The sequence below is a fragment of the Populus alba genome, chromosome 4 (genome assembly GCF_005239225.2).
Source record: "Populus alba chromosome 4, ASM523922v2, whole genome shotgun sequence".
NCBI classification, from domain to species: domain Eukaryota; kingdom Viridiplantae; phylum Streptophyta; class Magnoliopsida; order Malpighiales; family Salicaceae; genus Populus; species Populus alba.
In genome coordinates, this window is record NC_133287.1 from 19,483,191 (window position 1) to 19,501,578 (window position 18,388).

Sequence of the window (18,388 nt, forward strand, 5' to 3'; positions counted from 1 at the left end):
AGAAAGAAAGAGAGACGGACAGATAAAATTAAGAACCAACTAGTTAAATTTTTATATCTGAATTTCACATCTCTGCTTCTGAACAACTAAAATTATTTCTTATATGATCACAAAGAATTCAATTATCTATGCCTTTCAAGATGAAAGGAAAACCAACACCAAAAAAAAAAAAAAAAAAACATGGATGAAGCTAGTGAAATTTCCTTCAAGGGCTCTTACTGGCATAAATCAACAAAAGAGAATTCAACTCTTTCTTGATCTTTCTGCAACTAACTTCTCCTCCAACCACAGTCTGCTATCCATTCCACTTCTTGTCCTGAACATGAAAACAGCATAGCCAGAACCAGGATTATAGAACCAGTCATGGACATCCCACAACAGATCAACAAGCAATCCATCAAGAAAAATTGTCTGGTTGCCTCTAAAATTCCACTGCAGCCTCTTTACACGAATCACTGTCTTCTTATCAATACATACAGATAAAACTGGATGCTTCAGGCCTTCATTTTCTCCACTACATCTGATCACGATGTCATGTTGAATTCCCGTGTCACAAAACTGTGCCCTCGTAGCATATAAAGTATTGCCTGAACAATGCTCTTGCCTTGAAATGAGAGTGGCTTTAGCAATTGGGGTGCTGCTAGTTTTGAACTTCTTGGTCAAAGTTTCTTCTCCTACATCACCCAATATCAGGCCTATTTCTGAATCAACCATGACCAGGACATAAAACCCTTCAACAGGTTCAGGTCCTAACTCATATTTAGCAGAAGAAAGATCCCAGAAGACTTCGATCTTTACAGTATCAGATTCAACCAATTTGCTGCCTTTCATCTTTCTAAAGAGCCTGGTATGTGTGTTGAGTTTGAAAGAAGTTGAAGGGTCATTGCCAAAAAATTAATGCTGAGGCCTTGAGTGGTGTGGTTTTTGCACCAAGACACTTTGGCCAGGAGTTGTTTTTTAGTTGAGAGGATGATTTTATAGAAGCAAGAGACTGTATTTTGGACAGATGGGGTTAGGCTTGGAGAGATACAAGCATTGTTCGAATAACTAGAAACATGAAGAATGAGAGACTTGTATGGCATTTTCACTAAAACAAGAAACTATATCTCTCATTGTGAAGAACAAGAACAATTCTTTCGATGAAGATATGGAATAAACTTCGACTGGTTCTTCAATATGGAGAGAGATAGGGAGGGGGAGAGAGATCTGAGAGTTAAGAGAGATGGGAGCTTCTCTTTTGGCTTATGGTAAGAAGAAAATGTTTTAGTTTAAAAGCTGACCAGGGTAGGTGCTTTTTTGAACTCTCTTTTTAAATTTTTTTACAAGGAAAATTCGTTTTACAAGGAGAGAGACATGGAAAGGCAGGCAAGAAAACCTCTCTTTCTCTCTCCCACCTTAAATTATACATCTTTAAGAAAGGAAAAGAAAGGAGAGTTTTTTTTTAATTAAAAAAAGACGAAGAAGAAAGAAGATTGAGGCAGAAACCTTCATGGTTTCTTTGTTTAATCACTTTTGCCAGTTCATATTTATAAAAAAAAAATATATATAATAATAAGTAAATAACAAAAGGAGAAAGAGGGCAAAAGGCATAGAGGAGGTTGGAACTGGACCTGGTCTGAATAGCAGCATCATTTGCGAGTCTATGAAGTGATCATGGTTTCCCCTTAACTCCATTCCTAGGCTTTTAACGAGAGATATAAAGAGGAAGGAATAATTAAAAGAGATAAATTAGTGAGGGATTTTAATATTAATCATGATTTTTTTAAGGAGGATTAATTAATATTTTGAATAACGAAAGACCAATCAGTTGATATATCAATTTGTATGAAAATCTTTATTTATAAATATATTTAATTGATTACTCCTTTTAATTACAGGAGGGGAAGGGGAGATTAATCATAAATTTAAAGTAAAACATCTTGGGTATTACGTGATGGAACAATACTTGTGGGTCAATTTCTGCTAGAGAAATAAATTGTCTGGATAGGCAATGATCCACCCACCAATTGCCACTCCCTGCTCACCTCTGACTGGTTTAAAAGCAGGAGATAATGAAAATTGAAAGCAAGAGAATATTTGTGGGATAATTAGTGATTATATTCCATGTTATAAGAACTTTTTTTGTTATATTATATGTACATAAATCAATATCTAATAAGGTTGCTAAACCTTAACATAAATTTTCCACCTAACAAAATCCTAAGGATTAATACCTCTAATGTCCTTGAAATTCAAGATAGATATGAAAAATCGTGAGAAAAAAGAAAAGAGATTTTATTTCTATTATTTGAGCGAAAAAACACCAGCTTTTTTATTTTAAATTTTTTAAAGATACAAAGATAAGTAAAAATAATAATTGAAAGTTTTTTTATTTATTAATCATTTATTTATAGATGTTATTTTTCAAAGTGTTTTTTGTTTTGAAATATATGAAAATAACATTATTATTTATTTTTTAAAAAATTATTTTTAATATGATATAAAAATAAAAATAAATTTAAATTTAAAAAGAAAAACAGAAAAACAAAAAGAGGGAGCATCCTTTTGTGCTACGGACCACAGGTTGGTCTTGTCCTACACAGCAAGGGCATGCTCCCTTATCATGACAAGCAACTGCTGTGTTGAAGGATGCTGAATCTGCTCTTCAAGAAATGTTACAAAGGATCTTGTTTTTTATTATTATTATTATTATTATGATTTCTCCTCCTCGTTTTTTTCCCCATTGGCTCACTAAAAGTTAACTTTTTTTTCTCACCCCTTTTAATTTCAGGTGATGATTGCCTTAGGCCTTAAGTTCGTTAAGGTGAGATGATCAAGTGACGACGACGACGACGACGACTCCCACCACATCAGAAAACACCCATCATGCTTAATTATTGAAAATTTCCATGGTCCTACTACTGCATCAAGTTTCTATTTTAATTTTTATGGCCCTAAACACATGGAAAAAGGCTTGTCGATTAGTTAGCAGTGCCCAAAGCTGATTGATCCATCATCTTTAACTCGTAATCCATGCGTGGGTAAGGCTTTGAATCTTTCTGCAAGTCGCAACTTTATTCCTGGTTTGGTTACCGAAAAAGATGTATTCCAGATTTATTTTATAGCATTAATCCCAGCATTAGGTAGCTGTCGAAGCACCTAAAAACGTCAGGAAACGTGAGAGCAACAACCATGAAGAACACAAAATCCCACTGAGATGGAGTTCTTCTGATCTTTTGGCTTTACGTGATTCCAAGAAATCCTCACCAACCAAGATCACCATTTGCATGGAAAGGTTAATCATTTGGGTTTCGAACAATGATTTACAGAAATGGAAAGGTAAATCTATTGGGGTTTGAGCTATAATTTACAGCAACGCGTAGAATTTAATCAGAACTCGGTTGGGAGCTGGGACCACATCAAGTTCACACGAACTACTTTTTTTTTTCTTTATTTACATGCCCATTAGTGCTTTGAGATTGGCTTACACTTTAAGAAGCTTCACAGAAATCACACAGCAATAATGAAGGGAATTTTAAAGAACAATTGGCTTGTAGCCTGCTCATTGAGATGAATCTATTCTTGTCAGGAAAGGAAGTGTCATATCATGTTTGTTGCAACTTGCAGAATATAGAGCCAACTGTTGTCTGAAAGCCTTGTAGCGTGCGAGCCCAAGAGATCGAAGGGTTGAAGAGAACATGATGCCCGGGAAAGTTTCAGAATATATTTGTGGCTGTTTGACTATACCAAATTCCTGCTAATATCACTAGATGTTGTCCTCTTTGTATATACAATCTGCTCGCACATAAAATGGGTATGGAGATGCTCATAGTTTTTTGCTATACAGTTGCCAGTAACTAGCAATGCTCATGAAAATGGAGTCAGAACTCAGAACAATAAAGTTGCTGCTGCCTCATACTTGACCGTACTGCTCACCTGCAAACAACTCCGTAAAACAGAGGGGTGATAAGCTTAATCTAACAACACTGAGAGCTGACTTCTAAAAATTGTGCTTTGAGCTTTGATCCCAGAACCCTAGTAATAAACAAGAAAAGTGTCAGTAGCTTGAACGCTTTCCCTCTTCCTTCTCTGCATTATCTTATTCACACCTCCATAGCCTCTCATTTACTATTTCCCTCTCTAAATCATCACATGACATGCGATTTTAGTTCTCCGAGCTAATTTGCATTAAAAATAATGGATATAATAATAGAGAAAGAAGTAGTAAAGGAAATTTGTATATTAGTAGTATCATGTGGGAGCGGAGAATCTGATAGGTTTGTTGTTTCTGGGAAGTTTGTTGAAGGTCCACTTCCTGTTAACATCAATCATGAATTAGAACCAACGAAACCGTCCCTTCCTATTCCATATTATTTTTTTGCCCAGTTTTTTAATGTCATTGTTTGGATTATTCATAGTTACAAAACTCAAAAAAAACGTCATTTTAATTTTAAATAAAATAATATCCTTAAAAAATCAAATTAGATTTTAAATTAACTTTCTAGCCATGTCTAATAACTCTGGATTAGTCAACTCTTATGCCATATCATTTAGACGCCAAGTTTCTTGCATTCAATGTACAGAAATATCTCACAAACTTATTTTTATATACAAATGATTGCTTGAAAACGTGAAATGACGCGTTTGATATTCATTGTGGAAAAATTTTATGTAGAAAAAAAAGATTCAGCTGAGTATCAGATCCTTGAACACTTCTTACTGCCACGTTAATGGAGAATACTTCTCAGCGCAAATTCATCAAATTGTGCCTCGTGGACTAATTTAAGAACTAGCTTTCCATTCTTTTTCGCCATCTCCACAGTGTACATCAACATCTGCCAGAGTACCACAATCTAGCTTTTACTTAACGAGTCGCAGAAAGTTGGTGACTTCAAATTATTGACCTTGAACACAAGACAATAATTGCCACATGAACTGATAAACCTTGAAAAAAGAAAAAGAATATTGCCCGGGAAGAATACCATGTTACGAAAGAAAAATAAGACACCAACTGCTCTCCATGTAAAGTGAACGTGAAGAAACTGAGGTGTAGAGTTTAACTAGTTAGATTTTGGATTTGTTTCTTAGATATTATTAATTTGAGTTCTATAAACTTCAGAGTTTTTAGGGGTTTGCATGATCGTTAACTTCATGGCCAATGAAATTAGTCGAGATACACACAAATTAATCTAAATATTTATGTTAATCTAAAAAAAAAAAGTAAAATGTGATGAACCTTAGAAAAACTTGCTTGGATATGTGCTCTCTTTGTGGATAATACACTATCAGAATTTTTAAATTTACTGATGAATATTATGATGATATTTATACTTGCAATCCATAAGTATGAATTTTCCTAATAGGCTCACATGTGGAAATGATTAGAAATATACTGACAAACTAATCCCATCAGTACTAATTTAAAGATATTTTTAAAAAATCTATATATTAAACACAAATAGAAAATAATTAAAATCAAAATCAAATATTTATAAATTCAAATACAATTAATCTAGAATAGACGCAATGAAAAAGAAGGAGGTGGTGGGTCTTCGTTGGGATCATGTGGCAAATAAGAAAGAGCACATGTATCACTTATCTATGATCTCATTTTCATTATCAATTAACGGAGTTCGACTATCTTAACACCAAGTCATTTATAATCATCAATAAAATAGGTTGTCTAAACTTACTCGATAGTCTAAAATTATCTTCTAAATGCCACCCTAGAAAGAAGTGTTTGGTGATTGGATGATCTCACACACACTGCCTGAATAACGCAAGAGTCATCCACACACAGCAACATGTTGCACAAACTAGCAAGGTTTTTTTAAATAATATTTAATAAATGTCAATTACAATAATACCCTTGAACAACCTTCAAATTTATATTAAAACCAATATAAAATTATGGAAAAGCCCTTATAAGATAGTTATGTTGATTTTGTCTTTAAGAGCATCAAAATAATTATATTGTTTTGAGAAAAAAAAAATGAAATGAAAAAAAAAAAGAAAGCCCAAATGAAAAGCATTATATTTTTTATTCTAAAATTAAAATAGTAATTTCACTGTGCCAAAACAAAAGAAAATGACAAATTTAACTTGTACAATATGTCATCGATAATTGCATCCTTATCCCCTCCCCTGCGGCTATTTCAATAGTTTTTCTATTCAAAGATAATTTCATAATTATAACATTACAATAAATAGTATCATGAGTTTTGCGACGTCAGCAGGTAAGCCCAACTGTTTTAGAATTTGAACACTGCACGTTTCACAATAGTTGCTGTCACTCCATGCAAGCATAGAACACTTCAGATGAACCCTAAGGGTACAAGTGGTTACTAAATACCCCCGTACAAGCTCACCTTCCCCTAGCATTTGCATCCTCCTGTAGCTTGTTTTTGGATTTCTCCAGCTCTACCACGATGGAGTGGACGCAAGTGCAAACTAACCTCACAAGCAAAGAAGCCCTATGCCTCTTTCCTCTACAAATTATATGTAAAATGGCGAAAGACCATGCTCAAGTTAAATACGTCCTCCAATTCTGACCATTTGTGCCCTAAGAAAGAACCCCAAACTTGCTCTTCAAAGCCGATTTTCTCGTTCTGGTGGACTGCCAAGTTCATTCTACTACCAAACAGTAAAAAGAAGAAGAAAAAACAAGCAATATTCACTAAATTATGCATTCCATTTCATAAATATAAAAGAAAGAGAGGAGGGGTGAAAAGGAGTGACCTTCAGAGGACGTGGTGACTTCGGTTGGGGTTTTGGATTCAAGGCAAGCAGAAGCAATGGCTCCGTGTACAGGAAAAAGCGAGCTCTGAAATGCGGGAATGGCAACGGAGGGTCTAATTGGGAAGACGAATTGAAGAAAATTGAGAAACCGAAATTCATATTGTTAACGTGTGATCTTCTTTTTTTTTTTAATTCAATGCGTATATCTTTGGATTAACTTACGCAACAATCTTTTGTTCAAGACAACTCATTTCGGTTTGATACATTCAAAAAAATAAATTATTATAACTTCAAGGATCGAACTTAGAAAGCCGAGGGAAGTAGAACTCCTTGACCATCGAATCAACCACTAGGAATTTCAAAATTACAGCAAACGATTTTTTACTATACATCATTGCTATGCCCTGCTTTAGGATTGGTATTTTTTTGGGGATGAAATTATCATTTCAAGTTAATACCAAAACTATACATTTTTGAAAATTAAAACTCTTCATCGTCAATTGTTGACCTAGTAATGGGTATTGACCATCTTCCCAGATGAGCCGTGTAATTTATACACCGGATAGTCCCGCTACCAGTAGGTCCATCGGGAAAGTCCAGGACACTAATGCTCCCGGCGTCAAGATGGAAATGATCCCATCCAGTCTGCGGTCAGATTTAGGCAGTGCCCCATTAATGCAATGTGAATAGCAGGATCACCAACTGCAACCACAATCTTTTCGGGCTTGGATTCATCAGACAATTCATTTAACAGAGATTGGCCAGGCTTTCCCAGACTGTTCCCACAGTGCTGACAGTGCCTCATCCTCAAATCTATTTAAGAATCCAGGCTGAAGTGGTGGAACCTCAGTTGCATCCTGTGGAGATTATAAAGAAGAAAAATTACATGGACTATCGCATACTAACACAGTGAAGTTAGTTTACTTGCATGGCTTTGGATTAAAAAACACAGCAAAGTGGCAAGATCATGCATGCATTCTTTTGAGACTCAGCATCCAATTATTTGGCATGCTTGTTTTAGTTTCTTACAAAATTCTACTCAAGAAATAGTCATAAATATGCCAAAAAATTTGCTTCATATCTTGCCCTTGTTTTGATAGTTGAAGGATGTCTCTGACATCAAGTTCCTTGATCTGTTTCATCTCTACACACCGGCGGCACGCAGTCAGCACCCAAGCAATCTGCAGCTTCTTGCACTGCAATTGAGTAAGCTGGTCATGGCTGGAAAAAAAACTCGGCAGTGAAGCAAAAATTCTCCTCGACAAGTCAAATCTCAGAACCAACTCATTTTCCCCACTATGTATATTCAACATACTGACTCGAGTACGGAGGAAGAGCTTACTCTGGAGATAGTCGTTGCCATCTCAACACAAGCATTCTTAGGACTGCTGACTATGGTGCTCAACATTCAGATCAAGAAGCAGTTCTGCAGTTTTCTGGGACTGTCAAGGGTTGTGAAAAGAAATTCAGGACATGACTTTGTGACAACTATTATGTACTGTTATATGGATGAGTTACCTGTATAAATTCCAAGCATGCTCATTGGCTGATTCCCAGAATTTGAAAAGGTAGCCTGGAAAACATTGAAGGGGTCAAATATCCCGTCAAAGAGACAAACCAAATTGCTGCAAAGTAAGACCAGAAAAAGTTCACATTAACTCTCAAATGATCACATTAACTTGCAGGCAACAAGTGTTTTTCTTGTATTGAATGAAATGTCATCTTTCAAAGTTCAATAGCGGATTCCACGAGGCACCAACTCACTCCCTACATCATGCATCATTGGCTACTTCTTAGCTTGTTTAGATATGTTGCATGCTTGCTGTAGTGCTATGTGCACGAGACTAGTGTTTTATGTTTTACTTAAACATATTCATTTCCCACACGACAGCATGCAGTTTATTTTGATATTACATTAACTGTTCCCTTCAACACAATATTTCAAGTATAGAAGTGTTTCAAAATTTTCTCCTGACTCTTCCCAGTCATAAACTCAAGAAATATATAATGCATCTCCCAGCCCTAACTATCGATGTTGCAGAATCCAATATCTCACTTATGATAAGACTACAAATATAAACCTACACCAAGTCCAAGAGGAGACAAGAGCACTCACTGTGTTTCCTTTACTATCTACCGCAAGCATTGAGCATATCTACTTAGACAACTGATCAAGAAAGAAGATGGAGGCAACATTAGCAAAACATTGTCTATGATCGCTACAAACCTCTGTACCACCCTGCATGGTTCCATGAGAAACGAGTATGATCCGCTTACTGGTTTTTCTGCCTGCAGCACTTCCAGCAGCAAACAGGTGAATTTGGGTGTCTGCAATCAATATTGCAATAGAACTTAACAGATAAAGCAACATGTTACAGAAACCATGTAGTATAGCTAGACTTCTTGTTAAAACTACAAAAATAAATTGTGTGCAAGATATCACTATAAAATCTCACATAAGAACTAGGAATTGTTTAACCTGCAATCAATAACAGCATTACTAGTGAGCGTTTTGCTGAATCATTCGTCAAAAAATGCATTTTTACAGAATTCCTTATCAATCATTTCAAGATCCCATAAAAGAGTAGATATCAAAGGATTGCCTTCCTAGAGTCGTTGTCCAATGTCACAATTGGGTTGTAGAATACCATACACATTGAAGTTCGATAACATGCCTATTTATTTTTTCCCTGGAGATTAGTTACAGTGACATGTGCAACATTATACAAGTCTTTATCATTAAACTTGCAGCGAACCTGATTTAAACGATTAAGACAAATATAAGGAGATCCATCTCCACCATCAAACTCGTGGGGCGAAATCCAGCACACTCACACCACAATTACTCTGAAGCAAAATCCTAAAAATACTCCGTCCCTAATCCTGATTGCAACAATAAAAAACATAAACGCAAAATCTAAATTCCTCTTTTTCTTCAGTATTAACAAATCACAAAACACAAACAATATAGAAGTACTAACCAATAGCTGTAGCAACAAGAGCCTGATTAACAGCGTTATGAGCAACCACAAGAACAGACCTACTTTCATGTGCAAGAATTTTATTCCAGCAATTTCCCGCCCGCCCCCACAACTCCCTCACAGGAAAATGGCCATCAATATTAAAATTCGCCGCATCAACTTGACCCATTGCCTAAACGCTGCTTCCGAACTTCCGCCTTCCCCTCAATGCTTCAATAAACCCTTTTAAATTTTAAAAAAAGAAAAAATCAATTATACTATAATATTCTAAGCATTAAAATTTTTTAATAAAAAAACAAAAATTTTCAAAAAACGGAAATAAAACTCACTGAAATGAATATAAAGATCAATTTCTTCTCAAATCAGAATCCGTAATCATGTTCACCTTTCGCGATCCCCATATGATCTCCGCCGTTCTTTTCGACCGAATCAAAGGGCTGAAAAATGAACCACAATTAACCACAGAACTCATTACAAAAATTAAACGAAAAAATAGAAACAAAACGACAACTAAAGCTCTATAAAACGGCATCGCAGAGGGGAGAGACCTGGAGAAGCAAACATCGAAGGAATCATCGATGAGCATTTGACGAGAGGTCTCGGCTTGAGCCTCGCCTTTCTTAAGTCAAAACGGAGAAATCAGAGCTGCCTTGGATCCGTCCTTCTTCATTCCACGTGCTTTGCCCATGACGCACAAAGAACTACTCTCTTTGCTTGCTTTGATTGAAGGAAACGGTGTCGTGGGAGTAGAGCTCGGAGCTCAGTAAGTTCTTTTCATTTGAATGTTTTTTTCCTCTACAGCTTCTTGGATGCTTGAGGATGAAGATGAAACGGATTGTGAAAAGAAGACGAGGTGGTTTCTGTGGTGGTATGAGGCTGCGGTTGTGGTGGTGGCGGAGGGAAGAGACGGAGGAAGGTGAAACTGAAAGCAATTTGCAAGATTTTCTTGTGTGGTTTCGGTTGTGATTAGGTCTTGGCGCTTATTTGTGTTCGTTTTGTTGGTTGAGTGGTCAGTGATTACCGTTGCTACTGTAATCCAAACTGAACGAAAATGACGCGTGTCCCAAAAAGGAAGATTTTTCCTTTTTCAGTTCGAATGTATTTTTATTTTGAAAAAAAAAAAAAAAACTTTAAACTGTGATTAATTATTATCATGGTGCCTGATTAATTTTGTATTTGTTATTAATCCTGGATGACAAATCCAAGCTTGATTTATAAAAAAAACTAAAAATTCACTATTTCAACAAAAACCCTTTGAAAGACCGGGATAATAAATTCATTTAAATTGGATTCTTTTTTAATATGTTTTTGTACAAATAAATAATAATAAATTGTTTGCTTTTTTTATTTTTTTTTAAATGAATTTATGGATATCAAATTAAAATGATTCCACTTCACTGTCCAAGCAAAATGGCTACGAGGTTCTTTCAAGGAAAAATAGCGGAAAAAGTGTTACGAGGTTGCCAAAAAACAGAACCCAAGTTTGAAATTTTTGCCTCTGAAATAAAACACCAGCTCACTCTATGGAGGTATTTGCATTTGCCAGGCTAACAAAGAAAAAGTTGCAGAAACAATGGGTGAAAAGATAGCTTACATATGCAAGGAATATACTTTGAGTACAATTTTCATAAATACCTGCCTATCACAGCAAAGAAATGAAAACAGGGCACATCTTATCCCTCCATGAATGACCTTGACAGCAAACGAGCGCATCGGCAGAAATGCTGAAAGCACCACCACCGCTATCCTTCTCACGGGATACGAGGCAAAAAAGAAGAACAGAAAAAACAGAGAGAACAAAGCAAAAATACAAACTAAAGAACTGGCTAACAAAATCACTCTTCCATTGCCTGATTTTTTCTCGCTTTTTGGTTGAGAAACCTCGACTTTGATCTTGGGTAACGTGAGAGATTGGTCTTGTCGAAGCACTTGAGGAGCCTTGACCAAGTGAATCGACTGCTCCAATTCCTTTTGTGCCTCTCTCCGCTCCTTGCCTTTCCTGACCTTCAACCTGCCAAGATTTTCAGTTAACATTGATAGATTCCAGTAAATAACTGTGACTTCTCATAAAGGAGATAATAAGGTGGATGTAGAACCTCTTCTCTATGTGGCTTTGCTGCCCGGTCGGATCTGACCTTATCAATCTTCTTAATAGCCTTCAAAGTATTCTCAGCAAGATTTCCTATCATATCTCTCAGGGCCTATTTCGCTTCCTCTCAAACTCGAAGGTTGTATCCTTTTCCAAACAAGAAGGGAATGAGCACCAGGACAAGCCACAGTAACAAATCTGATGGGTTTGATTTTTCAATCCAAAGACAAAAGCAACTAAAGTCATAAACAAAAGTGAGAGGTGTCTCCTAACCTGTGTCATGTCCTTCCCGTGCAACCTTCTATAGGCCTTGGTCCATTTTACTTTGCGAGGGTTCCTCTTCATTTTGAAGTTCTTGTGGCACTTGGATCTACAAAATCGAAAAATCTGCAAAAAAGGTTCAACTTGATGCACAACTTCTTTGGCCAACAACATTATAGGTCAGATCAGTAAATATAAATCAGAAACTATGTGGATGAGCTGTCAAGCAAAATTTTCACACGACAAACAATCCAACGGATTACAAACTAATAATATCCTTAATAACAAAACAAAAAAACATTCTCCAAAGTAATAGCTAAACATTACCACTAGATTTCAAAAATCTAACACCAATGCTGCAAGCTTCAATCAATTATTGATCCTCAAACCACAAATCTGATTTTCAATCCCTGAACTAAGCCCTAATTTGATACAAAAACACTCACCTGGGATTACCAGTGACTAAAAGGGTCAACAAAATCTACCCAAACTACATGCCAATTTGGCGCATGAACACAACAGATACGGCAGTGCTAACTCTTCCAAAACACCAATTCAACCACTAAAAGTAAACTCACTTATACTACAATGAGTTCAACCACCCGACCTACAAGCAAAGCGCACCGTATTTCACGACTTAGAACTAAAATTTCATTCCCCTACACAGCCCAACAACTATTCACAACTATAAACCTCAAATTGATTAGTTTCAGTCCACCCTCAAATTGATCCAACAAAAATCATTGGCATACTAGGTTATTAAAATCCTCGTAAACCAGTATTTTACCTTAGCATCATTGCGGACAAACTGGATACCGTGCCCCGGGTATACAGTCGAGGAGCAGAACCAACACTTCTCCAACCTCATTGTGTCTCTTCTTTAAAAAATATCCCCAATTTCTGAAGCAATAAATAAACCATATAAGAAATAAATTATTTCTAAATAATCCGCTAGCCACAAGAAATTGTCACATAACCTAAAAATTCTTTGCAATTTATTACAGCAAGAAAAATTAGTTAAAAACATTCAAAATCGGGTATCGACAAAGATTAAGGTATTCGAGTAGAGATTAGTGACTTACCGATTAGAAGACTTCGCTTCGTTGTTGTCGGCGGCGGCTGCCGGGATAGCTAGTCAGATACCTTGATTCGGTGTTCTGGAAGAGAAAGAGGGCAGGAAAAACCCTACTAATAAGGTTTAGGTAACCGGCCGTTATTTCTCTATCTATGATGGTCCCGATTAGTTTATAAGTTTACGAATTGGCCCCTCCTGGGATTTTTATTTATGAGGATGTCTATGCTTTGTCAAGAGTAATTAACCCCCGTTTCAGCAATTCCTAGTATTTTGGCCCTTGAGTTTTTATACATATTGAAATGGCCTCGGATTCTTATTTTTTCAATTGGACATTTTCGTTTCTATTGATGAATTGGAATTAGGTATTCAATTTTTTTTTTTATTTCTCAATTTTATATCTTTTACCAGATTAATTACACATTTTTTTTTCAGATGTATTAAATTATTTGAAATTTTATTTATTCCTTTTTTTTTTTCATTTATTTGAAAGAGCTCATCAATTTTATTTTAGATTATTTTATTTTTACTTTCTATTATTTTTCTATAGATTTGGGTCTCCCTCTGAGCTTTAACTACATGAAATGTATCCTTGTATTTGAAATAAAATTAGCAAAAAACATGAGCCCAAAAATCATAACTGTAATCATTACTTTTCACATAAGTTTTTTTTATTTTTTTAATTTTAAAAGTATTTTAAAAAAATATTTTTTTAAATTCAAATTAATTTTTTATATTTTCATATCATTTTAATGTATTAATATCATTAAAAAATAATATATATATATATATTAATATATTTTTAAATAACAAATACTTTAAAAAAATAATAAATACCACACTTATAAACATTCAAGAATTATTAAATCTATAAAGATGAAAAAAATCCCAATGCACTCACCACTAAAATGGGCCTGGGCCTAGGATGTCTCCAAGATCCAATAAGAGAAAACCCACAGGGCTGAATAACATTACACGAAGACCAAACCCTAAATGAAGTCCTCGGAACACCCAAAATCAATTATTACACTCGGATGCCCTGTCCTTTGATCAGACCTAGTCTACCCACAACAAATAATAGGAACAAAACGTATATTCACTAGAAAAATCTGTATAAATACAATTACATGAGTTTAATATTACATAAACAATCTTCGATTCCAGTCCTTTAAGGATCTTTTCTTTCGTAACAAAACAACTTCTTTGTTTAGTTTTGCCCAGTTAACACGCACCACACGATCCTTTAAAGTTTTTTTTTTTTTTCCTTTACTATTAGTGCTAATTCAAATACTGGAAGCTATTCTAAACCCAAAAAAAAAAAAAAAGTGTTTTAAATATGTCAGGCTGCCCATTGAGAAGACCATAAGAGATTTTAACAGCCTTGTATTTGAAAGTATAATAGCGGTTGTTTTTCAAATAGCTTTTCGTGCTGAAAAGTATACCAATAATATTTTTTTATTTTTTAAAAAATTATTTTTGATATCAGTATATTAAAGCAATTTAAAAATACAAATCACACTCAATTTTAATAAAAAAAACATTAAAAATTTTTCAAAAAACAGGTTTGACCGTAATGCCAACTGCCAGCTAACGGCTAGTTGGTACTTTGGTAACGTCTGGCGGTCTGGGTCTGACTCTGGCTATGGCCACAGCTCCGAGCTGATGACAAAAGAGCCGTTGCTTTCTCACCTCCTGGGGGTCTGACTCTACATTTATGCTCCTCTCTCTGTTTCCTGATAAATCAAGCATCTGAGAAGAGGACAGGATAAAAAAAACAAAAAAAACATCCTCATTTAAATTTATAACCTCGTTATTGGTTTTTTTTTTCCCAGGATATTTTTATACTGCAAAATCTCTAGATTTTGTTTTTCATTTCACAGTTAGAAATAGAATCTCAGGACTGGAGGAAAAATCAAGTGACATGCTGTCTGGAAAAAGTCATAAGTACGAAACATGTGTGTGGACGTTTGACCAGTTATTTGTGGGGAAAAAAATCGGTGTGAGGTTTTCTCCGTGTATAAGCATGTAAATTGCGCATTGGATTTTCAATTTTTTATTTAAATAATTAATGATTATAGTATTGAGGATAAATATAATTTATAATTTATTATTATAAATCCTTATATGAGGTAAAATAAGATTTGAAAAGAATTTTAAATTTTTATCAAATAATTAATAATTATAGTATTTTAAGATAAATATAATTTGACATAATAGATACACTTCATACTATAATATCTAAATTAAAACATTATTGATTAATATAATAATGACAAGTTGCTAGATATTATATTTGATTATCAAATATAAATCAATCAATTATTGAATTGATAATAAATTAATTTATTTAATCCATATTTTTTTTATGATTGTGATTTATATTTGATCCAATTTATTATAAAATCTAATGTGTCACAAACTTAAGAACCATCTGCTATAAATTAGAATAGAATGATTAACCAAGTATGATTTAATTGAAAATAAGTTTTAGCAATTGATAGTGATAATTTAATTTATATAATGAATTACAATACTAGACTTAGAAAAATCAAATAGAGAGTTGATTAAAATTTTTTTTCTAAAAGTGTCCTGAAACAATATGTATGCTTTTATTCCAGTAGCAAATTTGATATTTTACTATTTATAAGTTTTCAATGTTGTTTATATAAATAAATGCCATGCTTTTTATTCATTTTTTTGTAGAAAAATTATACATTACATAACACTTGAAAAACACAAAAGAAAAGGGCTAGTACTCAGGGACATAACAACTCTTCTTCTAAAAAGATTTAAAGATTTCTCATTAGTAGTTCATGTGGATTACTGTTAGATGTTGGATACTTGAATGGCTTGGGTTTTATGACGATCAACATTGAATTAATTATTCAAAATAAAAAAGAATATTTAATTTTCAGATAATTTTTTTTTAAAATCATAAACAACTTTAAATCTATATAAAATAATTCTTGAAATTTCTAAAAAAATATTTAAATTTATCATTTTAACCTCCGTGTAGATATCTCAGAAACCCAACACTATTTCCATACACTTTTATAAATCTCACAATGTAAGCTTTTAAGACCCAACTTCTCGAGACTCTACATGGTAACTTGATTGTTTTGCTTCTATAATTAATGAATTCGCTTCTAGAACGACTAATATCCTAATTATGTTGTGATATGAATACATAAGTTATTACCAATAATAACAATAAGAAAAATCCCGCTCGATGAAAAAAAATAAGACTATTTGATTTTGATTGAAGATACAAATAAACTAATTAAATTAAAACCTTCTATTTACCTAATTATATATTATTTCGAAACTCAAACGTTCTACTTGAAAAGTGATAGTTTAGCCCCCGAGTAAACCCTAACCACAAAAAAACACAAAGCAAACGAGGTTGCCCTTGCCCTTCTTCTGGTTTTGTAAACACGAAATCAAGACCTGTTTTAGGGTCATCCAGGATAATTTAATCCGAAATAAATATTTTTCTTACTATACTTTCATACACAAACACAAGGCCACGCCTCCCTCGGCTAAAAGATCCTTTTTTTCTCATGGAGGCAGCAGATCAAAGAGAAGAATTTTTTGCGTTTCATGTATAATTGTCCTTTTCAAAGAACATTCAATGTCACTCTCATGATTAATATTTAATACCAAAATCAGAGCCTTTATTGAACATTTTTCAAATCCATTAGGCTGCTTGCTGGCTATGAGGTCTCAATCCACTCCAATTCCTGCGACACGCTTTTACTTTTGTCACCGGAAAACCATGCTGGACTTCACCGCCTACACGACCCCGTGACATACGGCGCATCCTTCGTTATAGGGATTCCTTTTCTTGTCTTCCTGCCCCCTTTCCCTTGGCAGTGGAGTGAAAAAATTACGTGGGATGTGTATGAGAAAGTTCTAAGCCTAAAAAAATATATAAGTGATTAAACAATAACATAATTTTTAGTTTGATTATTAGATTAAGGTAGAATTTGATAGGCATGTTTTATAAATAGTGTTCTATGATATATCAGTTTGCTATAATTAGTCAATGTCGTTTTTATGTTATTTTATGTTTTTCTAGTTATTTTTCATTTTTTTTAGTTGCGTTTTGGAATTTTATTTAATTTAAGTTTTATTCCTGATTTTTCTATATTTTAGTCGTGATTTTTAGGTCTTGTTTTGACTATTATTTAAATAGCTTTCTCATTTTCTTCAATACTCTCTTAAATAAATCAAGTATTATATTATTCCATTAATATTACAAATAGTTAGACAATTAAATTACTTACAACATAACACATGCATTTAAAGTAAAAGTAAATTAAAAATAATAGTACAATATAATTTAAAAACAACTACTCTACATACATCATTCATAATTAATTTAGATATGCATACACATTTCTCGTTTCAAAATTGCATTACAAGCAAAGTATTCATTTCTTCCATTTACATCATTTGACTAAACAAAAAGTAATAAATACATGATTTATTATGACGAAGGTATCTAAAAATTTACTTGATATCAAATACAATCAATTTTATACACAATGATAATTTACTATTATTTCTCCTATATATTTATAACATTATTTACTAAACAATTAATTTTATTTTACCTTTGACATTACCAATCAATACCATTAACATAATTTAACGATATATCGGTATCCTTTCTAGTCTAATCCATGCATATGTTTCATTGCCAAATTAACCAATCTCTCTAATTGCTTATTAACCAAGACATTAATTTCATTAACTACAAAATTAGTCTCTCCAATTATTCATTTGTCAGGACACTAATTCTCTTAACTAGAAAATTAATTTTTATAATTGTCTATTAACTAGGACACTACTCCTATTAACCAAAAAATTAGATTTTTTCATTTTAACACTCTTCAAAAAAAATCAAGATACAATAAAAGAAATCTGTGATTATGATTTTAATAGTATATTTTAGTTTTTAAGGCGCCAAACACTTATGTCTAAGCATGTGAAAAAACCCTTTGCTATTGAGTAGGTCTTACCAGTAAAATTAGTATATCATTTGCTATTCATCCATTATAAAATATCAATTTTCATTTTCTATATAGAATTTAAAGTCTCAATTCAATCACATCAAAAATTCCAAATTCTTGCCATATATAAATATCCTTAAATAACTATATATATATATATATATATATATATATATATATATATATATATTCATAAATACCTCAAATCAGCACAACTCCACACAATTTTACATACCACATAAATTAACCAAAT

At 33.5% G+C, this 18,388-nt stretch overlaps 1 non-coding gene and 2 pseudogenes across 1 annotated transcript; all 3 read right to left on the reverse strand.

The window, feature by feature from the left end:
* Window positions 1-243: 243 nt before the first annotated feature.
* Window positions 244-1,389, reverse strand: LOC118059817 (uncharacterized). The gene has a single exon (XR_012169766.1). It is a non-coding gene; the product is annotated as an uncharacterized protein (transcript).
* A 4,741-nt stretch (window positions 1,390-6,130) lies between these two features.
* On the reverse strand, window positions 6,131-11,411 carry LOC118060390 (probable 2-carboxy-D-arabinitol-1-phosphatase; annotated as a pseudogene).
* Window positions 11,412-11,533: 122 nt separating this feature from the next.
* Window positions 11,534-13,225, reverse strand: LOC118059759 (probable ribosome biogenesis protein RLP24; annotated as a pseudogene).
* Between the last annotated feature and the right edge of the window lie 5,163 nt (window positions 13,226-18,388).